This window comes from Simochromis diagramma, unplaced genomic scaffold (assembly GCF_900408965.1).
Source record: "Simochromis diagramma unplaced genomic scaffold, fSimDia1.1 OVJJ01000816.1, whole genome shotgun sequence".
Taxonomy (NCBI): domain Eukaryota; kingdom Metazoa; phylum Chordata; class Actinopteri; order Cichliformes; family Cichlidae; genus Simochromis; species Simochromis diagramma.
In genome coordinates, this window is record NW_024386908.1 from 9,160,332 (window position 1) to 9,172,333 (window position 12,002).

At 39.4% G+C, this 12,002-nt stretch overlaps 1 protein-coding gene and 1 long non-coding RNA gene across 8 annotated transcripts in view; both read left to right on the forward strand.

Annotated features, from left to right (window-relative positions):
- The window catches only part of cacna1c (calcium channel, voltage-dependent, L type, alpha 1C subunit), a 218,103-nt gene that overhangs the window by 76,302 nt on the left and 129,799 nt on the right, over positions 1-12,002 (forward strand). The window lies entirely within an intron of this gene.
- LOC120735721 overlaps positions 1-12,002 on the forward strand; it is a 34,480-nt gene that overhangs the window by 129 nt on the left and 22,349 nt on the right. The window contains exon 2 of the long non-coding RNA XR_005696343.1: positions 2,638-2,644. This is a non-coding gene — a long non-coding RNA (uncharacterized LOC120735721). The remainder of the gene's footprint in view (positions 1-2,637; positions 2,645-12,002) is intronic.

Consider the following 12,002-nt stretch of genomic DNA (forward strand, 5'->3'; position numbering starts at 1 on the left):
TTAATGTTTTTTAATGGTTTTTGATGGTTTTTTTTGTGACAAACACATGTCAGAATGAGAACATCATATTTAATAACAGTGCCTTCATCTGATAATGCCATAAGGGCCTCTTAAGCATGTTCTTTATGTTTACGCTATTTAACAACTGGCCCTATTGAGCTTTTTTTTTCATTGTGTTTGCACAGCAGTAATTAAACCAAAGACTGCCAGAATCCATATTACTTTCCACTTTTTAATTTGCCAGAGTGTCTATTGTGATCCTCATTATATTCACATAATAATTTAGAGGATGGCTTTATCCAGAGCTGCTTTGATTAAGGACACTAACGGCCCAAATGACTCTTAATGCACATTTAGGAAGAGGGAACCTGTGACCATATTGTTTAACCAGCAGGAAACTCAGTGGCATGATCATTCCCGTTACACTAAGATAAGTTAGTGTCACCTTTCCAGTGCTGTAGACTGTGAGGCAGCCCTATAATGTTAGTTTGAACCACGGGAGTCTTATAAATACTGCCTTCCTCACAGCTTAACCTTAACCTTTTGTGTTGTTATTTAGTATTGTTGTAGCATTTTCCATCCTTGTTGGATATTGCTGCCATTAATTTTCTTTCCCATGTAGCTTATCATTAAGTGTTTAGTCCCGTGTGATTTTGTTTGTTTACCAAAAGCTTTATTTCTTTCCATTTCTCCTTTTTTTATACAATTATCCTGCTGGTTGCATATGGCTGTTGCAGTTTGGAATCCATTTGCACAAGTTTCTGCCTTACCGTCTTCACTGCAGCAATGACACACTCCCAAGCTACTTGTTTCTCTTTTTTTCTATCCACTATTTAGTCCACCCAATGATCGATGCCACCTGTCATCAGTCCATTCCTGTGATCTTGTCTTCTAAAGTTTTTTCATTGGCATTATATAAGAAGAACTTGCAGAGTAGCTGCCGTCAACTACAAATGGAACTGAGGAACATTCGAAATGTTCTTACAGTTATACTTTTAAGTATATTTGTAATAATGTATTTATAAACATACTCCCCCCCAACCCTGCTTTAATCATACCTGAGTTTCAGATTCAGTGTGGCACCCCCTCAGTAGGTTTGCAAGTCCTTGTTATGTAATACCACAGATCTGTTGTATTTCTCCCAGTTCAAGATTTCTATTTCTGTCTGCATCCCATAATGTGCCGCTCTGTCTCCTTGACGACATGCCCAATAATAGCAGCAGGAGAGGTTGTCATGGATATGGTAACCGTAGTGATGCGCCTCATCTGTCCTTGGTTACAGATGGGAAGGATAGGAACCAAAGTGTGAGAAAGTCTCTTCTCTCAGGGAGGATATATATGCTGCACTTTGGATCGTTCAGTTTAGCGACCACATTTTTTTCCTTTTCTTTTTTTAACTGTAAAAATTTTAAAATTTAAATGTGAGGCTAAATTTAAACACGTTCACTTCACCGCTTCTCTCTTTCCCACCAACGCCTTTGTTCTATTCAGTCACATTTTTACTTCGCTGCTCTGACTAATCAGATCAATATCTTTTAGATTGACAGAATAATGTTGCCATAACAAAGCAATTAGCTAATCGATACATCAGACTAGACACTGAGTAATTGAGAGGAGGGGTAAGAGACCTACTGTCAGCTCGCTGTGGCATCCTGTGTGCACAAATACACATAATTAGTTAAATTTCTTTTGCGTTTCACAAGGGGTATATTTGTGTGTATCTGTAGTGCGTGACGGAGTCTTCAGTGTTGGATGAAGTAGCTGCCGGCTCTGCAGAAGGCATGTGAAATGAGCACCTTTGTATAAATGAATCACCTGTTTGAGGGTAATGGACCCCGGCACATCTCATACACACTCCTACCCAGTCTCTGTGTCTCATCTTTGCTTTTCTATACAGACAGCAGTATTTGTTAACACAGTTAACTTTTTTTTTTAAAAACCAAACAGGATTTTTCTCTTTTCTTAAAGTTTATGGTGCTAAACTATATTGAGTGACACATTTTTGCTTTTTAACCACCTCCTTTATTTATGGTACAGGTTTTGCTACATATTACAACAACTAAAGTACTGCCTGTCTGCTGGTCTGCAAACTCCCATACAATCAAGAGTTGAAAAACCAAACTTCCCACACTGGTACATCTTAGGTCCCTGAAGGTTCTTATCTATATCAGATATTATGATGTAATCATGATGCCTAGCAACCACCTACCAAAGGGCTAAAATAACTCATTTTTAGCATTTATGCACCTCATAAAAGCTTCTTGTTGTTTTAATTTCACACCAATCTAACTTATATCCACAATCCTTGAATATATATCTATATATATGTGTGTTCATATTATAACACCCTGCCTGTCAAACACTTAACGATGAACTAAAACGATATTTACATGGCAGAGCAGGACAAAGGTATAGGCATGTACGATTAATTCACTGTACATAACTTCAAAATTCATCTCTGATGATTGCATAACAATTTTTTTATTGGCTGTGCCTGTTCAATTTGAAAGTGGATTGTATTTGCGAAGATTTTACCTCTTGATGGGCCTATATGTATCCTTGGATTAGTTTTCTTTTAATTAAAGTAATGAAAATTCCATTACCCATTAGTATATATTATGTTTATATTGCACATAGTTATTAAGTATTATTTATCACTGGAGCGAGTTGGATTTAAATAGGCAGTTAGCTCTCTGGACAGCAGAAACCCAAACTGAAAGCTCTGTTGCCTTCCTTTACCCAGGTTTACTGTGTTGATCATGACACTACGAACCACTTCTTTTTTTTGCAATCGCATAAGGTCCCTTTGACAAGAACCTTTTACAAGGTGAAATTATAGAGTGGCATAGTTTGAAAAGCTGCTTCTTTGGTACTTAGAGTAAGCATTTGCCTAGATAGGGTTTCTTACTGGCCCTGGGCCAGTGAGCCATTGTTTATGTTAAATTCTGACCTGCATGTTCCTCCAAATATTGCCTGGTAAACTCTAGACTCTCCACTTGTCTTTCTCCACTTGTCTTGTTGTCGTCTCATCATTCGTGCTGTAGAGGATCAAGTTGACATGCTGTTCCATTGGGTGCTACTCTGCTGGTTGCTAGGAATGTCTATTTATAGACCTCAAGGAACGATCAGCATCTGTCTTTATGTTCACTTATCTAACCACATTGGGTCTATGTTTTCTTTTAGTAATAGCGATTGTGTGTGTGTGTGTGTGTGTGTGTGTGTGTGTGTGTGTGTGTGTGTGTGTGTGTGTGTGTGTGTGTGGTGGGGCGGTGTTGCACAGAAAATGACTTTTAAGCAAGAGATTGGAGCAACTAGGTGGGAGTGAAGGATGTTTTGACTGACCCCCAAAAATCAAGCACCTAGCCATCCAGTGTGGTTTTACTGACTAAACAAGTGGGTCGTTCTAAAGAGCTCACAGAGGGCAGCTATGATCCTCAGGTTATCTGTTAATCGAAAGGTTGGCGGATCGATCCCTGCCTCCTGTAGCTTGCATGTCAAAGTAACCCTGGGCTAGATATTAACTCCCAAGTTGCCCATGATGCCAGAGAAAAGCACTTAGGCATAGATAATGTATGAATGTGTGTGTGAATGTTGCTTGAATAAGACTCAACTGAGTAGAAGCTGTTATGCAAGTACCAGTCCATTTACTGAATTAAAACTTTTATATTTATTCTTTTAAACTTTTTAAAACTTTTATAGGACACCACACCTGCAACAAGTGAAAACTTTTCCCTTCTATATATTTCAACTCCGCTAGAAGTGGAAGACCACATAGAGCCACAGTGCAGTGTCGTCGAGCACTAAAGCACATAGTGTGTAAAAGATTCTGCTGACTTAATTACTTCAGAATTCCAAACTTCCTCTAGCATTAACATCACCATCAAAACAGTGCACCAGCGGCTTCATGGTCAGGTGTAACGTGTTGATGGCCCAGTACTTTTGTCCATATAGCTGCCTGTTTAATTAAAGGAAGCTTTTCCTGCTGCTGTTGCGAAGTGCTTGGTGAAAAGGGGTCATTTGATAGTTGGGGTTTTCTCTCTATTATTGTAGGGTGTTTGCCTTACAACAAGGGCCTGATGCGACCGCTGTTGTGATTTATAAATAAAATTGGATTGAATTGAATTGAATAGCATACGATGCAGTGCGAAATACAACTGGTGACTCTTGCAGCCACAGCCTGCACTTGCCACTAGCAACCCACTGTTACCTGCAAATGGTTTGGCAATGAACAAATTGCTTTACATATGCACAGGGAAGGGCTTTTTTTTTCTTTCTTTCTGCTAGAGTGACTACCAATGTTCCCTCTAATTTTCCATGTGTCTGAGCTCCCTGGGCGATCCCTTGGACCACTGTGAAAAACAGCAGACGTGTGGACTGTGGTCATGCCAGCATCAAATCCATCCAAGTTACATGGTTAAAATTATATTAAATTATAATTATATTAAAATAATCAAATTACAGCATTTACATCTATGTTAGACTACTTTTAATGAACTGCTTTAGCCCACTTACAATGAAAATTTTAAAAAATGACCTGTGTAGTATGTTAACACTTTTGGAAGTAAAAATAACTTGAACTCCAATTTTGAAAACACAAGTTTTTTATTTATTGATTTATTTTTATTTTTTTATAAAGCTCTGACTTGTATTATGAGTATGAGCTGTGGTCTGGGAGAGAGTTCTGTAACTCTCTCTGCAAAATACAGTATATAAAGACAAATTTTGGGCAATAACTTCTTCAAAAAAATGACTGAGTTTTGCAAACAACACAACTTTTTTGCAGCTGTTTACCTGAAAATGCAGCCAAGGCATTTTTTAAACAAACATTTCAAAATATTTACAGAACTATCAGCTGTTCTGCATCAAATTTGATGCCACACAAATTATTTGTGCCACTCCAAAAAATAATTTCTGTCCACATAAAGGAGAACAACACCCTGATACCTGCAGGCCTGACAGCAGGAGATGTATCACTCCTGTAAAACCTGTAACATTCAGCAGTCGCCTCATTGTTCTGACACACACAACAAAACTATTGACTACACTACACACTAACTACACAAGATTTGCGCTAAACGTCGCAAATCACTCACAAATCTCCTCAAAACACCGCCGTCACTCCTAAAACTTCCTCCGGTTTCTTAACAACTAAATGCCACGTTACCATATAATTTTTTGATTGGTCGACATGGTACATTTTTTGACCAATAGGAAAGGGTGGGGTTTTTTTGGTTTCATCTTTGCTCACAGGTGGAGAGTGCTTTCGAGATTTTTCCTTATAAAACGCCGTTTTTACTGTTTCTTCCCGCAGTAAATATAAACAATGGTAGTATTCAAGAAGAAAACCAAACATTGCAGATATTTTTTTTTATCATAATTCTGGTTTTACGTGGCCTATCAACACAATTTAAAAACTGGTATGAAGTCCACATTTTTTCCGTCAATGTGCTGCTCACATCTCCAATGGTTGTACACGTTGTCATTAACGTGGCTTCAGTCCTCATCAGCCACGCCGTTTTGCCCAGCTAAAACACCGGTGTCAGCACATAAGGACGCTGTCATAGCCTGTCAACATTGATTAGTTCGGTATATACGAATGTAAATCGCGTGATTGGCTGGACTATGGGATAAGGTGGCATCGTTCTAATCCCATACGGGAGCAGCCAGTCACTTACTGACTAACACTGCAAAACAGAATTGTTAAAGTTTTAATTTTAATTTCGATTCAGGTTAGATTTGTGCGCAGAGACCGTGCCAGCAGTGCGCAATTGCGCACACGCGCAGCTTAGAGGGAACATTGGTGACTACTATGAAATGTGTCTGATCATCTCCTTCAGGGTTTAAATTAATTCAGTACTTTGTGTACTAACAAAGACAAATAAAAAATGTAGTTGGCATGCAGTATTTCCATACATGGTGCTTAGCCACATAGAAGGGATACTGGATTATAGCTCCCAACTCGCTCCCAACTCATCATCACAGTCTTGACCTTGCAGGATAGTGCTGGAGAATAGACTTTTGCCAGATGAGGAAGCAAATGTGGAAGTAAATACTTGAAAAAAAAATCTGGTTAGTGTTTGGTTGGTCTAGCTACCAAAAAGATCGTTAAAAATGAATGATCAATAATCTACAAGTGCATTATTTAAAAAAGCAAAAAAAAAAAAAGCAAAAAGGAAGCTGATCCTTTGCCTACATACTCTTTGTATTCCAAAGGAAATCTTTTTAGGAAGAGTACAGGAAATAAAAGGGATACTTTTCCATTAATTTAATTGTTTAGCAATATCTGCTTGTGTAGCTAACCATTTTCACATTATACGTTTCTGCCAGGGGGAAAAAAGTGCGACACTCAGTTTGTTTTCACACTGTTTTGAAAAGCTTTCATGGCATGGTTGTTAAACAGGAACCATTTGACTAAAGCAGAACATTTTATTATCCGCTTTGGTGATATCATTGTTTTGAACTGAAACTACACTTAAGCAAGAATTTTTCTTCCTTGCTAACCTCAGTCTGCCCCTCCCTCCCTGAGTCTTTCTCTCCTTCCCCTCGCTGTGCTCCTCTACCTCTTATAAAAATGAAAGATAAAGACTAAATGATGGCAGCTGTGGCACCGCATCCATTACAGCACCACCCTTGCCCTCCTTCCCCTTTCCTCCTCCCTTACTTTTTAATAGTCCCATTTTGATGATAAAGATTTGGAGATTTCCACACAAACCTCCTGACCTCTGCCTAATTTTTTTCTCTTCTTTTTTTTTTGCATGCATCTTTCTTTCTTTTTGTGAAAACACTGTCTTAAGCATGTATTTCATGATTCCTGAGCAAATCCCTGGAAACTATCCTATCCTACACCCCCTGCTTATGCCAAATCTGCATAACACAAACCCCTTTGAGTTCTAAGCCATGTTGTGTGTATATTTGTGCATATGTGTGTGTGTATTTGGTGCATTTTTTGTGTGGGAGGAAATATGTATATATAAGGATGTACCATACATGCTTGTAGATTTGAATTGCTGCATTGGCATTCAGTGCTGGAGTAATTTGGCAAGTGAGTAATGCTAAATCAGGTCAAATGAGCCTTATGAAACTAAAATAAAGTTTTCCTAACGCTCATGCCAATGTAGGAAATAGCATTACATAACTGTCTGAAATAGTTGATGCAGAGGTGCAATTTTTTTTTTAATCTTTTGTATGACGTTCCAGATGTGCCAGCAGTAATGTGGAGAGAGACAGAGAGGTGGTGAGAAAGACAGGGTGACAGAGAAGGAAGAGAAAGAGATAGAGCACGATATTTTTACTGAGCTAAAAGTGTCCACCTCTGCCTCTGTTCGACCCACATTAGAGCTCACACAGAGCACGCAGGGAGATGAAAGAGTTATGTCTCTGTCCATCACTGAAACTCTGGTTCTCACTGCAACCTTTCCACAGGGAGCCGTGTCAGTCTTAATGTCCCCATTTCTATCAGGAGCGTACTTGTCTTAGTTTGCTATTATGACAAATACGGTCGGCTTAAACTTAATGGCTCCTCTGCCCAGTAGGAAAAGCAGTTCATCATGGTAAGAGCAAACAAATCACAGAGCAGAGCCAAACATTACACATGTGTTGTGTAAATGTAATTATTGCAACATGCATAGAACGTCATAGAGATAGCGATAAAATTGAGCATGAATCAGCATGAGATTAAATAATGAATGAGTGATCACCAAGACAGTGGGTGGTGCAGAGGTTAGTTTCAAGTTCTGAATAAAATATAATGTCTAATTTTACTAAACCACCCTGGAGAAATTTGAATTTGACCCATCTATATTATTTTAACTCTGGCAGCCACATTGCTCCCAAGTGATCAAGGACAATGTAATGTGCACTGTCACAGATGGAGGCAATGAATGACTTTGCTCTTTTTAAAAAGAAAATCATTTTGTAAACATAGGTTGATATATGACAAGGCAAGTTTATCGCTTTTTTAAGTAGAGAGGCAGCTTTTACAACATTTCAGGCACATGTGTGCAAAAGCAAAAATGTACATATTAGTTATTCCACTGGTTTCTCAAGTCTGAAGTCCCTAAGCAAAGTAAAGAGCAAATGCAACCCATCAATAATGACACTTTGGCTTGGATCAGCAATTCCATACCAGCGTCTATTTAGTAAGCTGTGTTCTGTACTGTGACTGGGAGTCATTCCCAGAAAGTTGATTCTATTCAGATGGACGTAGGATTTTCAGTGCAAGAAACATTTCGTCGCTCATCCAAGTGACTTCTTCGGTCTTGGCTGGCTGCATGTTTCCCCAACCTCAGAAAAAGTACAGTTGCATAACAACCAAAACTAGCACCATTTGCCTAACAATGAGCAATGAGCTTAGTTTCACGATTACTGATGCGCAAACTGATTGAGATTCTGGGAATTGCTGCAGTCGTGGCATTTTGAGATCTTACAGTGCTGTGATTGAAGACACTTTCTAGGATTTTCTTACCTGGATTATTGAGCATGTGTCAGGACACTGTGAGTCATTCTTTTTATGTGCAGTCCAGCCAGATTTAGACATTTATTAAATTTGATTATGTAGGACAGCGGTCCCCAACCCCTGAGCCCGTTTGGTACCGGACCGCGAGAGTTAAGGCTCGGGTGTGAAATTTATGGTTTTCAAGGTTTTTATCGGTTTTTAGCGTTATTTTTTTAAAAAGTTTTTATCGTTAACTCTGTGTCCCTGGGTTTTGCCACCGGTCCGTGGCACAAAAAAGGTTGGGGACCGCTGCTGTAGGAAATATAGATTATCATGTAACTGAATTTACGAGATCATCCAGACCTGTTGTGACAGATACCTTATTCAACTTTCCAAATGAATTTCAAAACAAGTATTGGATCTAGGATCTATAGGGGGAAACCAGTAAAAACATGAAAACCAGGCTTCATAACATTACACACATGTGCCTAGCAAATTGTGTATTTAGCAAATATCAGAGCCATGGCAACACATTGGTAATGGAAGATCACAGTAGATCTTTGGGTAGTTTAGGGTCGCAAACAGATGCCTTTTTTAATCCAGACTAATATTTGACTAGCCATAAAAGCCTGTTGTGACATCACGAGGAGAAATGCAAACTCTGCACCAGGTCATTTCGGCTCCCCCCGCTCCCCATTCCCCCGCCTCCATCCTTCCCCAAGCAGCAGGAAGCAGACTCGTCAGCAACAGATTTGCAGAATAACATGTTTTGTTTTTTTTTTCAAAATCAGCATGAAAATTGTTGTTGCTCTGTCACTCTGTGGTCACGCTCCTGTTTGTGGTTACTTTTTCGAAGCCCTGAAATGAAGTCTCAGCTCACTTGCTCACTGAATTAATAGGTGAAGCTGTGTTGCAGTGTGTACTCGTTCTGTTAGGGAGAAGTAGCTGTCATGTTGGTGTGGTATTCACTGACATTTAGCCATCTGGTCGTGGTTCTGGCAGCCATGCACTCTTTTTTTTCACTCCCGTCCCTCTCTGTCGTGCTCTGTCTTGCTGTTACACGCAGACATGCAATGTAAAGGTTTTCATAGATGTACTCTATACACCTGTGTTGAAACTGTTGACAGCGTGCATTAGTATGATGTAGAACATTAGTGTGTGTAAGTGTGCGTTTGTGTCTATCAGCACACTTGCTAGCGTGCTTTGTGTGTTTTGCCTGCATCATCAAAGGGCTGGGTTCCCATAGAAACAGATGTTTCCATTTTCCTCCTTGGTGGCAACATGTGACACAGTGTTTCATTGTGTTTATTTCTGTTTTTCTGTGATATACACAGAGATTCTTGACATAGGGACATATATTTTTTGGATAAATACATAATGAGGTAAATACAGGTAAACATCTCTATCCCTTTTTGATAACCCTTCTTAAAACTAAACCAACCACAGCGGATATGTACATAAAAGTTAAGCACAAAGAATGTTTTTTGCTCACTATGAGAAACAAAATCCTTACGTTTTTTTACATTCATCATTTAGACCCACCTGGCATAAAGTCAGCAGCTCCAGGATTTGTTTTATTCTTATGATGACTCATTCACTATGTAATAGTGATTTCACATCAAAAGATGAATATCAGTTAGCTTTTGCCGCTGGGTCTTTATCGTTCATTGTTGAGAGGCTGGTGGGAGGCAGATTGGTCATGATCAATAGAGTGGCCTTGTTCATACTGTAAATTGCTGCTTCCACTCATATCTATTCACTGAAATCAGTTTAGTGTGGAATCAATAAGCATAAAAAGCATCTACTGTTTTCTGACAGGCAGCAGAGTGGGAGCATTTGTGATTAATGCATTGAGTACACAAAACCTTTGAAACTGTTGGATAACAAATATGGAAGTTGCAATTGATTTTCAGTTCTTATTTGCCGTACTACTGGCTAAATTAAAACTAATCAAAAATACTTGTACTGGTACTGATTTCATTCAAAATCTGAAGAAGCTTGATAAACACCAAGGGCCGAGAGAATAGTGAAGGTGAAGCGTGAAGGGAACAGGAGTCACTGTGGTAATCAGAAGACATGGGACAGTAGACCCCAAATTGGGTGTGCAGACTCCAGGAAAGATATCTGAGTTCTGTGCAGAAAAGTGCAGTACTAGGAATAGCTAAAATACTACCAGGTAGACGACCTGAGCTTGAAGGACAAGACAATATATACATGAAAATAAAACTTAAAAACATAAATATATATACTTATTCAGTAAAAAAGCTAACATAATGACACCAATTATATCTCTCTCGTCTCCCACACTTTCTTTTCCTGTATCCAGCTTTGTAGGACAAATCAGGTGTGTCTATCCATGTGTGTGTGTGTGTGACAGCGACCTCCCTCTGCTGCACCCCCCGCACCCTCCCGCTCCTGGGAGGTGACCCAGTTTCCCATGATCCAATGCGGCTGCTTCTGCTGCGTTGTTGCCGTAGCAATAATGCAAGGTCCTTTAATGCCGACTGTGGCTGTGCCATGAATAATGGATAGAGAGAGTGACAGAGTATTAGACGCAAGGAGAGGGAGAGAGATAACAAAGAGAAGGAGTGATGGAGAGAGTTGGGATACTGAAGGAGTGTGTGGGTAGACGGGACAAGAAGTCCGAAATGGAGGAGACGGAAGAGGGGTAGGGGAAGAGAGATGAAAAAAGTACTGAAAGGAGAGGTGGATGACAGAAAGAGAGATGAGAAGGGAAAAATGGACCAAATATTCGAACTACTGAACCATCTACAGTCAGTTCAATGACAGTAATTTTGTGCACTTTGTCTCTCAAGACAGTAGCATAAGACTAGGCAAACAGCCAACAGGTCTTACTACTGACGTTAAACTTACCTTTAACTGAACATTATATATTATTGCCTGTAAGACTGTATCTGTTCTATTAGAATATTTGTATTTTATGCATTTGATTTATGGCAAAGGAAAACTTTTTCTAAGGATGAATTCAGTTGGTTTAATTATTATTGCTGTTATTATTACAATGACATTACTCTCTTCGTCTTAGTTGTCTTTCTGTCTTTGATGGACTCGTCATAGAGTTAAACACTCTTTACAAAGCACAGTAATTAAAGCTGTGTATTTGAAAATGAGCCCAGCAAATAGTAGTAACAGACGTGTTTACATGCGTTACTATTTCATATCAACATGGCTGCTTTGAGAAATTGTTCTTATTTTCAGATTTTAGCTTGTACCTTGGGTCCTGGGCAAAGGCCATGCCGATCAGCTCCTGTCTATGTCATTACATTTGCCTTCGAGAAAGTACACCGTTTTCTTTTCAGTGCTTTTATTGAGCTCCGTTTTGTTGCCTTGCGCTGTAGCTTCTGAGGCGTTGAAGGGGTTAGTTTCAAATAAAACACACTTAGGTCTTCTTAGAATTCAACCAGAGGTCTGAGTGACTTATTGGTGGTCTCACGTACATCAGCGTCCTGCCACGAGGAGATGAGAGTCTGACCTTTCTGTCATTTGAAAGGACTTGGGAAATGGCCATCTGCTGCTCGAGGACCCTGTCAATCATGACCTGCCTAGA